Genomic DNA, 20,578 nt, shown 5'->3' with positions numbered 1-20,578 from the left:
AGGAAAATTGATGAAAGATTGCAACGCAGAATAGTCCGGATGGTGGATAAGCAGCCCCAAACATGTTCCAAAGACATTCAAGCTGTCCTGCAGGCTCAGGGAGCATCAGTGTCAGCGCGAACTATCCGTCGACATTTAAATGAAATGAAACGCTATGGCAGGAGACCCAGGAGGACCCCACTGCTGACACAGAGACATAAAAAAGCAAGACTACAGTTTGCCAAAATGTACTTGAGTAAGCCAAAAGCCCTCTGGGAAAACGTCTTGTGGACAGATGAGACCAAGATAGAGCTTTTCGGTAAAGCACATCATTCTACTGTTTACCGAAAACAGAATGAGGCCTACAAAGAACAAAACACAGTACCTACGGTAAAATATGGTGGAGGTTCAATGATGTTTTGGGGTTGTTTTGCTGCCTCTGGCACTGGGTGCCTTGACTGTGTGCAAGGCATCATGAAATCTGAGGATTACCAAAGGATTTTGGGTCGCACTGTAGGGCCCAGTGTCAGAAAGCTGGGTTTGCGTCCAAGATCCTGGGTCTTCCAGCAGGACAATGACCCCAAACATACGTCAAAAAGCACTCAGAAATGGATGGCAAAGAAGCGCTGGAGAGTTCTGAAGTGGCCAGCAATGAGCCCAGATCTAAATCCCATTGAACACCTGTGGAGAGATCTTAAAATTGCTGTTGGGAAAAGGTGTCCTTCCAATAAGAGAGACCTGGAGCTGTTTGCAAAGGAAGAGTGGTCCAAAATTCCGGGTGAGAGGTGTCAGAAGCTTATTGATGGTTATAGGAAGCGACTGATTTCAGTTATGTTTTCCAAAGGGTGTGCAACCAAATATTAAGTTAAGGGTGCCAATACTTTTCTCCAGCCCATTTTTGGGGTTTTGTGTGACATTATGTCATATTTGCTTTTCTGCCTCTGTTTTATATTTGTTCCAATACATACAAAGGGAATAAACATGTGTATAGCAAAACATGTGTTAATGCAATACCTTTTTTGTGTGAAATACTTGATTTTCAGGAAAAATATCAAGGGTGCCAACAATTTCGGCCATGACTGTATATATTACCCACTGAATGCCTCATTTCATAATAGCTCACAAGTATTCACCATTGATACCGGCTATCAGCTGTAGCCACTGGCAATAATCTCATGCTAGAAAACTGAAATGCTGGTTGTACCCAAGTCGATTAATGGATCAGCCTGCCCATACATCGATCAAATCTCGGCCAATTCCTGCTGAACTGGCCAAAATTTGAACCTTCTTTGACCAGTTTTAAACTCCAAAATGAGACTTTATTTCAAACATATATTAGGTGCTACAGCCAACGTGTTTAGGGGACCACACGTTGCCCCCTTCATCAGGGCTTAAAATTTATAGTATCCCTTGGTATGGACCCAAAATTGTTATTTAGACTCAGTATTAAGAAAAATCAACAATACAAGCAGCTAGTAGCACAATGACTTTACTAACTGTTATACGTTTGGAATAAAACGTTATTGTGGACTCTTTAGTGTGTCACCTCGATCTTCAGACTCAAATATTACAGCTATGCAAACCTAATAGGTGTTCTAATCCTTCCCCACTCCATCAAAAACTAAAGAAAATGTTTTGCCTTTAGTCATGCTTTACTAAAAATGTCATAGCTGAGAATATAGTGACTGGAAATCTCTCCAATACACACCATACACACCAGTTTCAAAGACCCTTCTGTAAAAAATACATAGGATTACATTGCTGGTTTTTTTTTTAATACAATTTGCTTGGCAACTTTCTCTTTCTAAGACAATGATCAGGAACACCAATGCATTAAGTTAGTGTGTGGTCTTGATCTTTATATTTATTGCAATTCAGTGATTCAGAAAGTACTGCAGCAACTGGATAAGCATGATAGCCAGTCAAATTGCATTTTTTACAGGAGAGGTCAACAAATGACACTCTTAAAGCGTAGCTAAAGTCCAAACAGGGGCGGACTGACAACTCATGGGGCCCCCGGGGCAATAGGGGATCATGGGGCCCCTGTGTCCTTGCCCAAACTCAAAAAAGTCTATGAAAAAGGTACCAGGGGCATCTCATGGGGCCCCCTACTGACCCCGGGCCCTAGGGCAGTGCCCGAGTTTCCAAATGGTCAGTCTGCCCCTGAGTCCAAACTTTTTTTGACTTGGATAAAGCAATGAGGGGTTAGAAGCTCTGTACTGTTGTTTTCTTTCTGTCCTCATTGAGGAGATTTACTCTGTTTGTCCCAACGACCACTGTCACCAATATCGAAAGTCAGGAAAAATCTAGTTTTGTCTTTAATGCTTTTGCTTACAATAGTCAGCTTTTTACTCATTTGTGGAAAATTTTTATCCCGAATTAAAAAAAATTCTGTAACTGCTTACATTTTTTTTTAGCTGGGTTCAGTTTTAATTTGTTAGTGACTTATGTAAAGCCCACCCAAATCTATCAGTCCATCTGACGGTGACTATACCTGCTTCGATTATATTATCCAATTGTGCGATTCGATTAAAATGATCGAATCAGAATCAACTCATATAGCAATAACTTTCCTTCCAATCAATTTAGATTCCATTTAGCTCAAATTTGCTCCGGTCAGGACAGAAAAGTATTGATCATTTTGAAATGATTGGCATCACTGGGATACTTTGTTTATGAATATAACCGTATTTTGATTGATTAGATTATAAGATTGGTGGAAACAGAGATGTGAACAATAACTGATGATCAAGTTATGATCATATCTTAGCTATTGATTGAAATCCACTTTCCCATGATTGATTGATTATTCCTATTGGAAGAGATTGATTGGAAAAGAATTTGATCATTTAATGAACCATAACCATAACAATACCCTCTCTAGACAATTCTGCTGTCTATGGGTGTCTCCATTGTCTCTGTAGATAGAGGAGCCACCCTAAGACAGGAAGCGTGTTACTGGCCAGATTACCAGGTAAAAATAAAGGAAAAAGCCAATGCAGCCACCACATTTAAGGATTGGTAAGCTGCAATATATTACATTTTTGTTTCTGGGTTTAGATACACTTTAAATGGACTCTAAACAGACTGCTCGGCTATGTTTACATGTGCAGTTAAATTGCTGTGCCTCTGAAAAGCTATCTATGTTCATATTGCTTTTCAGAGGTGTTAGGTAGGTAGTGAGGAAGCAATATGTCTCCTCATCACCTGTTTTCACACTGTAAATGCCACAACACTTGTGTGCATTGCCAGCGATTTCAGGGCATTTGTGACACATCCCCATTTGTTTGAATGGGTCATGTTTTGCTGTGGTACTGCCACATGACAGGAGTGGTAATTTTTGCTGTGGGAGTGAAGCAAAGTATTTAGACTGCAGCATGTGAACACCCCTGTCTGTTGCCTTTGCAACATAACACCAGATGGTTGGGGAGAGCTAAAAACGTTGCACAATCACATGTTTTTAATGCCTCCCCCCCCCCCCCCACAGCAAGGTTAAATTAACCCTAACTGTGTGCATACCTTTGACAAATTTACACTTGCTGCAGTCTATGCTTCTGTTCTCAAAAGATAACTTGTCATACACTTTGAGCTAGGGGAGGGGAGGAGAAACAGCAGCACACTTATCTTCCCAATGAATGTGTGTGTGTGTGCGGGGGGCAAGCCTGATCATTGAAGCAAAGTGCACTGAGCTACAGCACAATTAGGGCTCATGTACACTGCAGCTGTTCAGCGTTTTTTTCAGCAGCCCCTGAACTCACCCTAATGTTTTCCTGTGTGTCCATGTACACTATGTCGTTTACAATTGTTTACAAGCAGTTGAGTTTACAGTCATTTTTTTAAACGCACCAAATGTTCAGGAGTAGATTTTACCGGCGTTTTTCAAACGCCAAATGCTTGTAAAAGCAGGTAAATGCGGTTAACCACGTTTATAAGCATTTGCGTGTAGAAGCGTTTTTTAACTGTTCATGTCAAGATGCTGCCCAGAGCCTTTTTTCATCATCAGAAATGCATGCAAAGCGTTTTCCATGTATTCAAATGGACCCGGTACACCAGCGCAGTCAGTTCCAGATTTCACGTGAAGGAAAAAATGGTAAAACATGCTGCATTATGCTCATGATGGGATCCATAGTGAATACAACCAGAAAAGACAGGTCATCTCAACTCATACTGCTCTCTCTGCTTCTGCTCTCTCCATTTCTCTCAAAATGTCTGAAATAGTTAATTTTTTACTATTTTTCAGTGCATTCTGGGCATTTGGAAAGGTTTCCTGAGGTTATCTTTTAAAAACGCTTCTAAACGCAAACGCACATAAACATGCATAAATGCAGCTAAACTGACATTTTTTAACCTTGGTTTTCCAGCAGTCAGTTTCCATCGAAGAGTTTTCCAAATGCCCCGCGTACATGAGCCTTTAGAAGACTGAGCATGCCGTGATCTCAAGCCTAGTGTGGTCAGTTTTTAATAGAAAAGCAGAAGGACTGGCAGGAACGTCAGGGATTTCACACAAAGAAAGCAATACATAGAGAGCAGGATACTTTTTCATGTAAGTACATGGTACAGTAGGCACGGATCAGGAATATGACATGTTGGGTTTACATATTGTTTATTAAAATGAATTCTGATAATTGATTATGCATCAACCCAGTAAGAATGTCCTATATGTCTGCAGTAAATACTATGTATCTATGCTGGATTGTGACAGGTAGGATAACACCTTGCTCCGGGCTATAGTTCACCGCTGATTAGAAGTGTAAAGCCCCTCTGGCATCAATGATTAAATGTCCAGCATCCTTGTTTACTCTCCAGGAATGGGAGGGATGCTGGGAATCCTGCGACAGAGCAGACACATGCACAGTAGTAGAGGATGAGTCCCTAGTCATCGCTGCTCCCCACTGCAGTCCTCATGGGTGGCAGGTGTGACCAGTACAGCTCAATGCAGAGACATACAGAGGAGTGAATGGGAAGCAGAGTCTGCTGTCTCTTTAAGAGAGATCCCTCTGACATCACATTGAAGAGAAGGGAGGGGGTCAGAGAGGGGATTGTGAAATCTTGGCCACTCACAGAAGAGACTGAGTGCTCCTGAAAAGCTATGTAGAGGAAAGACAATGGGGATCTCAGGATAGACCAGGCTCCTAACTGGTCTTTTCAGAGCTGCGGATGCCTTTCTCACCATTCTGATCTGCTCATCACAGAAGACAAAGTCTGCCCTCTTCATCACCCCCCCCCCCCCATTCATTCAGCTGTATTTCCTTTTTTTTTAAACCTCCATCCTCGTGTTTTGATTGTATAAATATGAGAAGCATCCTCCTACTGCTCCAGACAGGTCCTCTTCAGAATCCTGGCACAGATGACTTTACAGTACCTAGACTTTAGCAAGCTGCAATACCCACTTCCCACCCCCCCCCCCCCACCACCACCACCACCTTCCACCATCCGACACACAGATCCATACCTACACCAATAGATGTATGTAGCTGATTTCCCTCTACATCTTCAGAAAAGGATGACTCAGATCTAGAAGCAAAATCACTAAGTACCTGGCTGCAAGGGGAAGAAAAAAAAGAGAGACCTTATTTTTTGTACAGAAGAGTTGAAGAATTGTCAGACTGGGGATACTGACACATATAGATGTCATTTACTCAAAGGAATGCCATTCCAAGATTTGCTGAAGCAGTAACTATGCAGAGGCTAAGAGAAGACTACCGCAGCTCTTAAATTCAGTGTCTACAAGGTGAGATGATGTCCTACATTGTCATATTCTGCATCTCCTGCTTCCTTTAACTCTTTCAGCTCAGCCGATGCATGTCCCAGGGGTTAAACCTTGACCGTGACCCCTGAAGGTTTTCCCTGCTTAATCTGTCTCTTATTCCATGCTGTGTTTTTATTCCCTGACCTGACAGCCTGGCGCATGCTGCATCCTAATATGGGGGTTTTCCATGCACGGATGTCGGGGAGGTCTATATCAATGAGTTAGCACTGGACGTGAGTTGTATCAATGCTTATGAGTCCAACCAAGATTTATTGTGGGATGGATCCAAGCATACCATGTAATTAGCCACTAACTGGCGTATAAATGTTTGTGCTGCCAGCTGAGCTGTTTAATAGAATTGTTGGGTAACAGAGATGCCGAGATTTTCTATCTGCAGTATCGAGAAGCGAGATTGATGAAGTGTGATCCGCTAGGGTCCCTCCATACATTATTCATTTACGGTAGTGGGGGATTTATCCAACGACGTGCAGTGCAGTATTTGTACACATATCATGCAGCACATGTCACTTCTCAATTCAATTGTTTTGTCAAGTTGTCAGCAATTCTATGCCGTGTGTGTGTGTGTGTGCCGCAAACACAGGACTATATTACATGCTGATGCACCGTCATAGGGCACCCTGATTGCTGATGCATGCTCTTCTAGTCAGGTGTCATAGTATCACAGCAGCATAGTGTAGTATACATTACATTCAAATTCCAGTTTAGATTTGTAAACCAGTGATTCATTGTAGGTTTTACAGGGTGGCAGTGGTACGGGGGGGGGGGGGGGGTGTCGGATGCGGTTCAGCCCTGCCAATGATTTCTTTTTAGACAGGGAGGAGCATATATAAAAAAGTGTGGGAAGCAGGAATGATATAGAATGACACATAATTACTTTTTTATTGGTTGGCGAATGAAGGAGGGGAGCGGGGGCTGTTAGTCTAGAGTAGATTGAGGTAGTACGGTGTGACCCCCCCCCCCCAACCATACAACCATAGTAAAGGGGTGACATGCATTGAAATAACCCTATGTATCTTTATCCATTTTGTGCCTGGAAGGGTTAGGGGAAAGAAGTGGAGGAGGGAGGGACTGCACCAGCGTTGATGAAAAAAGCTGATTCAATCCCTGTTTGGATCCAACAAGGCTTTTGGCTGAAAGGTATGACAGTGAGATGTGATATGCAGGTAGGGGATAAGATTTTACTGCAGAGGATTAGAGGGAATGGCGGTGGAGACTTTGGTGGGTAGAGGGGCACTTGGGAACTCTGCAACATGACAATCAGTCCCCTTGATATCCTGCTACCCAGGACTGCATAAGAAAATCAAGCTGCATCTCTGCGTACGTTGTTGATATGTCTTTTTCAAATATCATAAATAGTCACTTGTTTTGTCACCGTCCCTTTTTGTTTGCCATCGGTGACCTAAATCTCTGTGTTGGGTCAGTGTGGATCAAGTACTATGATGCCATTATTGACTAGAGAGACAGAAATTCCATCAAATGATCATTCTGGATTGGTGAAATGTTCTGCTTGCTATTTGAGGAGTTTGTGTCATTCTATAGCAGGCTGTGATGTAGAAATACCCAACGTTACTGCATTGCATATTCATCCTCTCAAGTCACCTCAGGCAGCCAGTGTTTAACTTTCGTCTTCTTATGGCAACAGAACTGGCATTTCTATAACATCTTGAAGTATTTTTCTTAACACGTCATGTGATTTTTGTTATCAGAGCCTCAATTTTCTAAAAAAAAAGTTGTTTATATATAACTGGGTTCTTTCAGAATTCAGTAATGTTTGTTTTTTTCTAAAGATGACCATACAATCTGATTGTACAATCTCCTTTAGATCCACCAAGGGCTTGTGTAGGGTATTGCCAGCTTTAGCCCTAGTCATGCCAATGAGTTCAGGTAATAATCACAATCATTCATCATCATTAATAAGTTATTGAGTTTTTATCATTTTATGAAGTAACCTAAGAAATACACACTGGGGGACCCAGCACAAGAGCCGCTGTGTTGAGTAATGTGTTGATTTTTTAAAAATATTATATATTCAGAGATTTATGAAAACCTGGAGCAGAAAAAAATGGAGTAGACCTGACTGGATACCTCAAGCAATATCTATGATTATCATTTTTTATAAAAATATTGAAAGAAAAAAAAAGTATACAGATTTCCACTGTACTGATACTATACCATACAGGAATGCAACATAGTATTCAGTTACACTGGGGTGACAACAGTAAAGAGTAACATAAGAAATGTCTGCGACAACATAGCTCTATAACTGAATCAGAAATGTGAAAATATTATAAACCTAAGCATCTAAGAATGATTAGGTGGGATAGGAAAGAGACAGGATAGGGGATTAAGTGCTTCAGATCCAAGGTGACTTATATCAGGCCCAAATGGTAAGACATATCAACATCCCAGGTCTATCAGGTGACAGTCAATATCTGATCGTAGGAAGTGTGAAACCCATGGATGCTGGATTTTTCCTAATTTGGGCATCATTTTATAGAGTTTTGCTGTCAACTTTTCATTGGAGAATGTCCAACAAAGTCTAGTTTTGACCATGGGTAACTCAAACGAGTCAGGTATCAAGGTTTTTGCTATAGCTTGTTTGGTTGCTGTCAAAACATGTCTCTATTTTGCTCATATAAGCACATTTATATGCCTTGGTAACAAAATATGTTGGAAAACAGCTCACAAAAAAATCACAGATGACCACTGAAAGTTGGCCTGTTCCTCCTTGCATTCTAGTGTCAGTGCAGAGATAAATGTAGTGATGACTATCACAGCCTGCTTACTGTATATGCTTAGGATGAGATTACATGATGCTCAATAAATCAGTTTGGCCTCATTTGTATGAATTCTTTTCAAGCAATGTAAAAATAGTGGTATGTTAAAACTTAAAGTGAAACTACTAGCTATTTTATTTTCTTTTAATTCCTTAAAATCAAAGAAAACATGCCTGCTATTTTAATCAAGAGAACCATCTTCAGTTTGCCTCTTTGAAACCAGTTTCAAGTTTCACTATGTTACAAAAGCATTACTTCCCTAAATTCAGGGCTATCCTCATCAACTGCCACTTTACTGTCAAGTCAGTAAGCATCAGTGTTCCATAAGGGCACTGTCTTTGTATATGCGAATGACAGTTGGTGGGCATTAGTTTTGATATCCAGCTCCAAAAAAAATGCCTCCCCTCCCCGTCCACCCTTGATGAATGTTCCTTTTTTAATTAATTTGTGTCCTATAAATACCTGGAATTTTTTTACAGTTTTGCAATGATGTCAATGTTCCAGCTTTACTCTTCAAATCACCCTGTTTGGGCATGACAGGGTAGCTGCACAAGAAGAGGCAGATGATGCAGGGTGTCACAAATCATGCATGCGCAGAAGAAGGACAGCCGACAATGGATGCCCCATAGTAAGCCTATAGTAAGCCTATAGTTGACGTCATTGCCCAGGCTCTGCAGCCATCTCTCCTCTTCACTGAAGCTGGTGCTGGATAGGTCATGTGACCGGACCAGAGAGAATTTAGAAAAGGTACACTATAAGTATAGATATCTTTCCTTCTAGAGGGTAGATAAAATAGGTTTAGAATGGGGATGGGAATAAATTTAAGCTTAATTAGGTTATGACTTGCCTTCCACTCTAAGTATTGCTGAAGGAAACAATATGTGAAAGTGGTGAGAGGACTCCCAACCATCACTTCTTTCAAGTGGTTCTTTATAAAAAAAAAGGGCTCTAAAATGGCTGACAATAAATATACTGTATGTCAGTCTAAGTGACTAGTTGTAAGTAGAAGTAATGTATTAATTATGTAGGCTGCCATTGCTGATCTATCCTTTTGAGATAGTGGAGGTAGGTGAAGAGCTCCATAGAAAGTCATGGAAACTCCAGAATGTGTGTTGCGTCTGCAGTGGCAAAACAACCATTTTTTCTACACTCCAGAAAACTGTTATATTAGGAAACAAACAACAGCTCAAACAGTACCAGGGCCCTAACGAAGGGGTATCCCCATTCTCCCGTAATGCATTGACTATTATCTACTGTATGTAATACACTAAATAAGTGAATATTGTTCTCCAGCCAGCTGGAATTTCTCAGACTTTCAATACTTACATGGTGTTCCTCATCTACCTCCACAATCTTCACATACTTGAAGGGACCCACGCCAAGTATCCTCTAAGAGTCAAACTTCCACAGACCTACTGACCACAGACAAGGTCTAGTTGTACCTCACACATACGCTACAAAGCTCTATCCTTTTCATAACATTATTCCCCTGGCTATTGTACTGATGCTTTGGTGATAACACTTTCAGAGTCACGTAACTGGATCTAGTATAAAGATCACTTCTGAAACACATTTACTGCATGCTTGTTCTAGTCTTGTGACTCAAATGGATTGAATCCAAACACAGCAAGGCAACTACTGATGTTGGTAAGAGACCATCAATTGCAGACCCATACCTGTTTCTTTCCAAGTTTAATTTAAATATGATTCCAAGGTATCAGAAATACAAAGGGCTGCTATTTTGTCTTTTCTGTCAGGTGTAAGCATTGCTTGATTACAGCTACAAGCCATGTATTACTGAAGAATAGGTAGGTAGGATGGGAAATAGCTATTTACCTGGTTTAGACTAGGGCTAAAAGGATGATTTTTATATCTCTTGCTAGTGAGAAATGTAAAAAGTGAAATCAGTTAATGGTTATATCTGCCAGTAGGACAGGATTTAACTTACCCATGTAACGCTGATACCTACAAACTTAAAATAATATGGCTATGATATCAAAGCCTTGTCAAATAGCAAATCTTTGCCACAAAAGATTTTTGTACAGATATGCACTTCTGCTGTACAGTGGGTGAATGTGCATGCCTATGTTATGGTAGTGTAGCGGAGGAATCTCTCCGTAAGGTGGATGTCTGCCATGGTCAGAAAGTGTATGGGGCATATGAACATTCATCAATCTGGCCGTAAATAGTCAGATGGGGTAAACGTTCTATGATTCCATTAGGGTCCTTTAGAGGGGGCTTAATAAACTATAGTAACAGTTAAAGCCCGGCTTTAGGACATTGATAAATTTACCCATTGAGTGGTGAACCCAACCCCCCTCCCCCACTGCATGGGTAAAATGTTCATTTGACTGTGGAGAAAGGATAGGATACAGATATTTACCTTATTTCCCGCTCCCCCAAGAGTCAGCACTGTCCTCTGCTGTCCAAGACTCTGAAACGTGGGTGGGCCCTTGCTGTCCTTGACTGCTAGTACTGCGTTGTACGGGATGACATCAGAGAAATGCAGTCAGCTGGACAAGAAAGTAAAGCGGCTTTAGGAGATCAGTCAAACTGAAAGGAAGATGCCTGCTGGAGTGATGACTAGGGCAAATATTTATACTTATTTTTTCCTCCCTAGACACATGAACTTTATTCTATGCAGTGCAGGTGGGGGGCAGGACCCCACTGCGTGGATGCAGCCTGGAGAGGGCTTTACATTTAACTTTGATGAACAGCTTTAAAGGGTCCCTGTAAGTAATGATAGGTCAAGGAGAATCTTCAGTTTAGCAATATTTGATTTTCCTGAATTTTTACATGCAGTTCTGCGAAATCTGCAGAAGCTCCCAGTTTGGCAAACCAGAAAATAATGTAACATGGATTGTATGAATCTCTACAAATTGCATATTAAGTTAAATAATAATTAGAAAAAAACCCGAGGTATTGTTTTTTGAGTGTAAGCAGGTTGTAACACTGCTGTATTTTGTTAGCGGCTGGCCCAGGCTGGTGAAGTAAGGGTTAACCCATGTATTCGCTGTTCCTGTGCTCTTGGGCCTCAGCCTGCCACTGGTGATATAAAAAGAGAAAGTCTGAGGTCCAGAGGCTGTTCCTCCCGCTTATAACTCAACTGGAGAAGGGACCGATGTGCCTTGCAGTCCACCACAGACACCTAGGTTCCACAGGATCACCACCAACAATGGACTTTACTTGCATGGACTACCACTTCACAGAGGTATGCCTGGGAAGCCACACAAATGTAGTTAGCATTAGGAATCTTGTTCACATTGGACTGTAATGCTGAATTTCACTTAGCAAAGTTACTTTAACTGTTCTGAGCCTGGCCTAAGGTAATTCCAAGGGGTGCATGTAGGTTATGGAGTATCAAAAAGAACCAGGGTCTGTAAAACAAAACTGAGTATGAATAGAGAGAGGAAGGGATATATAACACAAAGTGCCAACATTTCTAATGAATACAAGGGGGGGGAGTCCTCTTTTTTAGTGGGACTTTAACGGCACAATTTAATTGTATGATAAATTTCAACAATTCAAAAGAGATTTTTTTATAAAAACAGTATGAAATTTTGTTTTTACAATCTTCAAAAATAAATATAAAGCTACAATACATATTGCGGCGGTGTCTTCAGAGATGGTATTGCAAATCTAATCATGCATGGTTCGCAATTGACGCATTTCGAGATCAACAAAAATTTCTTCATCTGAAATGCTCAAGAAGGCATGACATACAGTTGCAAGAAAATGTATGTGAACCCCTTGGGATTACGTGAAGTTTTGCATGAATTGGGCATAAAATGTGCTCTGAACGTCATCTAAGTCACAACAATAGAAGAACACAGTCTGCTGAACATAATACTACACAAACATTAGATGTTGCCATGGTTTAATTGCACATAACATGTAAACATTCACATTGCAGGGAGGAAAAAGTATGTGAGGCCCTAGCTTAATGACTTCTCCCAGAGCTAATTGGAGCCAGGAGTGAGCCAAACTTGACTCCAATCAGTGTGATGATATTGGATGTGTTGCTGACAGCTGTCCTGCCCTTAAAAAACACACACCTGTTTTGGGTTTACTGGTTTCAAGAAGCACTGTCTGATGTGAACCATGCCTCGCAGGAAAGAGCTCTCAGAAGACCTACGATCAAGAATTGTTGACTTGCATGAAGCTGGAAAGGGTTACAAAAGTATCTCCAAAAGCCTTGATGTTCATGTGTCCACGGTAAGACAGATTGTCTACAAATGGAGAAAGTTTAGCACTGTTGCTACTCTCCCTAGGCGTGGTTGTCCTGTAAAAATGACTGCAAGAGCACAGCGCAGAATGCATGAGGTAAAGAAGAAACCCAGAGTGTCAGCTAAAGACCTACAGAAATCTCTGGCACATGCTAACATTTTTGTTGACACATCTACAATAAGGAAAACATTAAACAAGAATGGAGTACAAGGGAGGACACCACGGAGGAAGCCATTGCGGTCCAAAAAGAATATTGCAGCACGTTTGAAGTTTGCAAAAGAGCACCTGGATGTTCCACAGCACTACTGGCAAAATATACTGTGGACAGATGAAACCAAGATTGAGTTGTTTGGGAAGAACACACAACACTATGTGTGGAGACAAAAAGACACAGCACACCAACATCAAAACCTCATCCCCACTGTAAAACATGGCGGAGGAAGCATCATGGTTTGGGGCTGCTTTGCTGCCTCAGGGCCTGGACGTATTGTTGTCATTGATCGGAAAATGAATTCCAGAGTTTATCAAGACATTTTGCAGGAAAACGTACGACCATCTGTCCGCCAACTGAAGCTCCGCAGAGGATGGGTGATGCAACAGGACAATGACCCAAAGCATACAAGTAATTCAACAAAACAATGGCTGCAACAGCACAGAATACGCCTTCTGGAGTGGCCCAGTCAGAGTCCTGACCTCAACCTGATTGAAATGCTGTGGCATGACCTTAAGAGAGCGATTCACACCAGACATCCCAAGAATATTGCTACACTGAAACAGTTTTGTGAAGAGGAGTGGTCCAAAATTACTCCAGATCGTTGTGCAGGTCTGATCTGCAACTACAGGAAACGTTTGGTTGAGGTTATTGCTGCAAAATGAGGGTCAACCAGTTATTAAGTCCAAAGGTTCACATACTTTTTCTTCCCTGCACTGTGAATGTTTACATGTTATGTGCAATTAAACCATGGCAACATCTAATGTTTGTGTAGTATTATGTTCAGCAGACTGTGTTCTTCTATTGTTGTGACTTAGATGACGTTCAGAGCACATTTTATGCCCAATTCATGCAAAACTCCACGTAATTCCAAGGGGTTCACATACTTTTTCTTGCAACTGTATGATTCCATGTGAGGTAAAAACCGCCAGGAAATATTAAGAACAACATATGTGAACACAGCCACGTATTTCTCATACAGTATATCTCTGGCAAAAATGATGAAAAGAAAATTAATGAAGAAAAAACTGAGACCAGTGGATGAAAAATTACGCCCAAACGCTTCCTGAAGGGACCCCGCCCAAATCCACCGTCAACAAGATTACCTGCTGGTTGTTACTGATAGGGCAGTGCTACTATGAGTGCAAAGCAATAACCACAAGGAATCAGGTTTGAGATGTGAAAGGCAGCCCAATATGGGGCAATATACCAGGTCTATCCAAAGAAGCATGCTTGATGGCTTTGAGCTCACAGCCATCAACACTTTCTCTTGCAAATTCCTTGTGGTCATCGCTTCACACTCATATTAGCACTGCCCTATCAGTACCAACCAGCAGGTAATCTTGTTGATGGTGCATTTGGGTGGGGCCCCTTCAGGAAGCGTTTGGGTGGCATTTTTCATCCACTGGTCTCAGTTTTTTCTTAATTTTTGTTACATCATTTTTGCCTGAGATATATGAGAAATACGTGGCTGTGTTCACATAACAATTTGTTCTTAATATTTCCTGGCTGTTTTTACCTCACATGGAATCATACGTCATGCCTTCTTGAGCACTTCTGAAGAAGAGATCAAGAACGAACCATGCATTATCCATGATTAGATTTGCAATACCATCTCTGATGACACCGCCACAATATGTATTGTAGCTTTATATTTATTTTTGAGATTGTAAAAATAAAATTTCATACTATTTTTATAAAAAAATCTCTTTTGAATTGTTGAAATTTATCATACAATTAAATTGTGCCGTTAATGTTCCACCAAAAGAGAGTACTTTTCCCCTCCTTGCAAGTGAGTATGAAGTTACACTACATCAAGAAGAGGTTTAACTCAGCAAGTCAAGGAAGTGTAGGGCTGTTGCTACGAGTAACCAAGTACAAGTTCTAGACCCAGAGCAACCAGGCATAGGTGTGGTACTTGGTAAGATGGCAGATCCTCTGCTAATGAGGGGATCGCTGTTGGCTCCTTACCAAGCGGTCCATCTCCCATAGCAGCTGGGAGCAGACACGCATTATGGAGATCTATGACCTGGTCACAAAGTATGGGAAGCAAAGGAGTTAAGATTTGAGCATGCATGAGGTCAGTGCTATGTACTCATGGGATCCCAATCTGTTACTGTAAGTGAGGTAACAGAGGTACTCTGGTTGGTGGAGCAAGTGTAGGCTCAGCACGTTCCTCCTAATGCAACAACTACAGACATGGGACACCATGTTCCAGAGGATCTCTGTATTTTTACTGCACACAGTGTAGGCTCATCTCTAAGTTGAGGAAATTATTTAATGTTAGATTTTGCACATGGTCGCAGTCTCCGCTTGGTCCTGGGCATTGATGAGCATGCTTACAAGCAAAGGTACCCAAGTGTACAGGCAACGTAGACCCCACCCACAACCAAATTCCTCTAGATAGGCCCCCAAATGTCTGAGAAGGGACAATGCTAATCCTTGTCATATTTCTTTTTTTTATTTATTTATTTCAGGTACTTGTATAGCGCTGTCAATTTACACAGCGCTTTACATACTGTATATATTGTACATTCACATCAGTCCCTAACCCTCAAGGAGCGTACAATATAAGATCCATACATATACATATTAGGGCCAATTTAGACAGGAGCCAATTCATCTACCAGCATGTCTTTGGAGAGTGGGAGGAAACCGGAGTACCTGCAGGAAAACCACGCAGGCACAGGGAGAACATGCAAACTCCAGGCAGGTGGTGCCATGGTTGAGATTTGAACCAGCGACCCTAGTACTGCCAGGCGGAAGTGCTAACCATTTAGCCACTGTGCTGCCCATAAAGGAGGGGGGGGGGGGAGGATTCCTAAAAGCAGAACTTCCCAATTAGGTTAAAGTTAAGCTTCAAGTCTCTGCAATCATCCCTCTTTCATCTTTTGAGATAGAAAGCAGTCTTACTGAATTATATGACTTGATTTCAAAAGATTATTTTATCGTAGTTTTAATTTTTTTATTGTACACAATGTTTTTATCAGTTAAGGCTTTCAATACAATAATCCAGGGTTTCTCTTTCAAAAGACCCAAAAGTCAGTATATTGCAAAGCTGGACCTAGGTATTTTAAACGGTGGACACATAGTCATTACAGAAGCTCAACAATTTTGCTCCAGCCTGTGATGACTATGTGTCCGGTATAAAAGGTATGGAACACTGATTTGGTATTGGGATAACTACAGATAAAATAAGTTTGATTTGTCTTTCACTTTCAGGATAAAAAGTCAGGATTCTAGTGCAAGATTGGCTTGACCCTCTGACGTTGAGATGTATGGAAACATGCATACGCTTTGTATGAGTACATTCTACTAAAACTGTTAAAATACAGTATGTGGAAATAATTTGATATGTAATACACACTATATTTCCTAAACAGCTCATTTAACCTGAAATGTCTCCAGTTATAGCATCAAAAATATTTTTCTTGGATGTGAGGAGGCAGAGGTTCAAACACAGTGACGCAAATTGGTGGGATATAGAAAGTCATTGGGTGATAAAATTCAACTGGAATGCACCCAAAAGAATATAATTGTGTGCCTAGCTGGTATAGAGCAATAGGTCGCACAGCTAGCTCATAATCCCTACATATAAGTATTCACAGACATCTCATTTTATACTCAATTATGTTTGAATAAAGGAGCCAAATGACTATTTAATTCAGGAAAGGGATACCACAAAGGCATATATTAAACTTGTTTTAATGGCTGTAATGGAGCTACCTTGAGTTCTCTTGTTTTTAAGGATGGAATGTAATTTTTCATTTATGTGTTCTGAATATTCTTTATCATAACAGTAGTTATGTGTAGAGTACTTCCTGCTTAAATTCCCAACTTTTGGTTGGTGGACTGAAAGACTCATAGTAAATCATAGGAGGGCGACGGGAAGGCCAGCCCTTGAATTTGCTTTAAAGTCAGTATTTCCATATAAGTGGGCCAGGTTTTAGTTGTTCAAAGGAGCTTGAGAAGACATTGAAAAGTACATACTGACACTTAAGGGGTGATCATCAGACAGATGAGCGAAAGGTGGAATCATACCATTTATGGCCATTGTAAAAAATTGTAATTTACATAACATTTTTTTTCAAGTCAGCCTGTCATTAGTGAAGTCTGTGGGATGCCATTGTCTCAAAATACTACTTTCCTTCATACTACACCTACCCATTGACATCAGTTTCTATTGTTCACTTAAGGCAAAATTCAGGACATTTCTATTTTTTCTAGTTATAAACATAGTGTGAAAATCTATTACCCGCATTCTTGTGCACCCACATGATTTATGGTTTCAGAAACATATTTTATTCTGTCTGTATTACAGGCCCGGCATGCATGGGAGAGTTCTAACAATTTGCATACAATTTGCATGGAACTCTGGGTTACTGACAAGTTGAGCATCTCAGTGCAGGCTGAAAGTATTTAATGAATAATAGACTCTTGTAGTATCGTATTATATGGAACATTTCAGCAAGGACAACCAAGATAAATGAACTTAATTTTTGTGCCCAAGATTTATATATAGGTTTTGTACATATTTTTTAGGTTTTAACTTGCATTTATGTCATATATTCATATTGCATGAAATGCATGCAAATTGAAAAAAATCTGTACAGAGAGAGGCTTTTGAAAATGCTAATTACCTGGCTCTTACCTGGTTTCATTCATTTTACAGTTTAAGAGTTCTGATTTCACTCCAGTTTTCTAATCTGCATCTAACCTGTCCCCAGACACAGAGACCTTCAGGTGATTAGTATTCTTATATAGAGGTCAGCAATAACAGTCCTGTATTTCTCTGACTACAGGTTTCCTTTAAAGTATAAGTATGGAAATTTTTAATTGTTTTTATTTTTTTGTAAGTATTTGCTATGAATGAGAAGTCCCTGTACTAATGTCTACTCCCTTAGTGGAAAATTATTATCCTCGGCCCTTCTCCATAGCCATGCAGTGGTAATCTTCTAGTGTTGCAGGGGTTAATACGAGCCGCTGGATCTGTCATAGGCACTCATCAAGAGTCCTCTATTCGTAGAAACTGTACTATAGCTTCCATCAATGAACAGTGCTCTGTGAATGGAGGACAGGCAGATGAATAAAAGGTCCAAATCCTCCATTTCAGGCAAGAAAATACAGATGATAAAGACGAGAGCTATAGCTACTGATTGGATATGAAAGTATAAAATAATTATATGCAATATTTCTTATCTACCTGAGCAAAAAAGGAAATAAAATAGATTTTTTTTTTAATTTTTTAGTCTTGAGCATAAAATGTAAAAGATAATAGTTACCAGCATACTTACCGTTTAGCATAGTCCAACTTGCTCTTAACTGTTGTAATCAGAACATTTGATTCCTCTTGGATTTGAACTATAGTCTATAATGATTACCTTATCCATTTGTGTTTAGTGCTGTGGACAACTGCTGTGGGTAAACTGACAGCTGATCATGGCAGTAGTTGAAAGGCCATGATTTATGTTTAATTTCTTGGTCCTGTACACCTTCCAACCTCCACCTGGTATCCGTCAAAAGATTGTTAACATATGATTGCAAACTTTTAATCTTTTTAAACCATCTCATCAAATAAAATAAATATTTTTGAGATGTGTTTGTTGGTCACATTGGCAGCTTTAGCCACCCTCAGAGGTTACAGGAGATTTTTTTTTTCATGAGCCTCTGTCACTCAAGCTGTGGAGGGCAGAATGGAGGACCTGTCAGCAGCAAGTTGACTACGGGACTAGAGGCATGCTGTATGTTGGTACACATCCTGTGGCTCGTACAGGAAGAATAGGTGCAATATAACCACCCTACAATGCATCTGCTTTTGTTCTTAGGCCTGTTTCACATAGACGGTCGGAGAGCTAGGCAGCTGAGCTGTGGTTTTAACGAACCCCCCTCATCCCAGATTCCTAAAAACTAAACAACAGAAAGCTGTTTGCATGGAGCGGCCGCAATGTTTTGTGTCACAGTCACAATGTGACATGGCACGTTGACAAGCAGCACTGCCTGTCAAACTCAGCTGTCCAAGTGGGCCATGCCACAACCACAAGCCAAGCTCTTGGCTCACAGTTGCAACGCATCAACAATACAAAAGGCAAAAAAAGCAGGCATTCAGCAAGCAGTAGGATTGCATTCTCAATCAAACAGTGCAACATAAGTACAGTTATAAAGAAAAAAAGACCAATAAAGCTGGATAACAGTGAAGAAATTGCCTCCGTTCTAATACCAATTGGTCAGCAGGATTGCATTCTCACTCACGCATGTACACATATGTGTGGATATTTGCTCAAATGCACCATTCTCCATAATGGTACGCCCTTCCTGAAAGTATGGTAAGTGACATCAGAAGTAGTTTATCAAGAAAGAGAGCATGGACAAAGAGATGCTAGGAAAAAAATTATGAACATGAAGTGACTGAGACAATGAGGTGTTTCAGAGGACATGGCAACAGTAAACCCAACCACAATGCAGCCAAATGAGCAACTCAGTGTTCATTTCCAGCATGCCTGTGTATTGAGATGAATTCCTTTGTGCATGTGCAGAAGTTATGTCATCCTGGGCTGTCAAGATGGTAGAAGAAGCCAAACCCAGAAGAAGATTGGACAGAGATGTTAGAGCCAATAAGGGAGCTAGCTGAGGCTGCATCATTGGACTAAGTTTAGTGGCTTTACATCTACTTTAACAAATATTGAAATAAGTTCCAAACCACACAGGGAGGGCATTGTTTTCAATTATTTGGCTAATTATGGACTTACATTGTGAGAAGGAACAGTTAAACACAACCACTCTGTGGCACTGCAAAGCTGGTAGCAGAGCCTATGTATGTATTGAGGAATTATGACCTGCCACTATGTACTTATACAATTACAAGCTATACAAACAATGTACTCTATGTATTCTGTATTTAAAATTCATAACATAAGACTGTATATTTACTAAAGAGTAACAGAGTGTATTTTATTCAAGTCAGTTATTTGTAAAAGCCTGTCTTCTGTAGATATTCAAAAGCCATATGACTGCTGCTGGGTGCTGCTATCTTGGATGTGATGTCAGAGGCTTCAGCAAACTCAAAGCTGTCTCTTACAGCCTAAAACTACCTTCAACACAGACAGTAATTAGATCAGGGTTTCTCAACCAGGTTCTGTGGAGTCCTAGGGTTCCTCCAGAGGTTGCTAGGGGTTCTATGAGCAAAAAGCGATTTCTGCTTCTCGGATGAGTAACCACTGACACCAATGATCTTTTTAGCTGTCTGTACAGGGGGGATTATTCCCTATAACCACCATTGGAAGGAGCATTCCCACTGACCATCACACTAAAGTTCTGTGAGCTGTAAATATAATACTTATTAGTGGGGTTTTATTGATGTTATATCAAGGGTTCCTCCATGATAAAAAGGTTGAGAAAGCCTGAATTAGATACTCCTAGAAGTAGAGAGGACTATGATGTGCAAGGAAAGAGAGGGCTGTGCTATGGAACTGACTCTTACTGTACTAATCAGATTTTCTAGCAAGTTCAACAGCATTTTGCAAGGCAATTAAAAAAAAGGAGAAAATATAAGAAAACTTATGAAATATTTGGTTTACTGTGATTTTTATTTGCAATTTTTTAAGTTGGTGACAGGCT

General features: G+C 40.5%; 1 protein-coding gene across 2 annotated transcripts in view; it reads left to right on the top strand.

Moving 5' to 3' along the window:
- Positions 1-5,041: 5,041 nt before the first annotated feature.
- The window catches only part of CACNG7 (calcium voltage-gated channel auxiliary subunit gamma 7), a 151,050-nt gene continuing 135,513 nt past the window's right edge, over positions 5,042-20,578 (top strand). Inside the window, exon 1 of one of the 2 annotated variants that reach the window (XM_089690974.1) lies at positions 5,042-5,710. The gene's annotated coding sequence lies outside the window, so the exon portion shown is untranslated. Of the gene's footprint in view, positions 5,711-6,753; positions 6,887-20,578 lie in introns of those variants that run through there. The other variant, XM_089690975.1, reaches the window with a different exon arrangement.

The sequence above is a fragment of the Staurois parvus genome, unplaced genomic scaffold (genome assembly GCF_062004578.1).
Source record: "Staurois parvus isolate SC_StPar_1 unplaced genomic scaffold, SC_StPar_1.0 ptg000548l, whole genome shotgun sequence".
In the NCBI taxonomy this organism is placed as follows: Eukaryota; Metazoa; Chordata; class Amphibia; order Anura; family Ranidae; genus Staurois; species Staurois parvus.
This window is presented reverse-complemented; position numbering and strand designations above follow the sequence as displayed.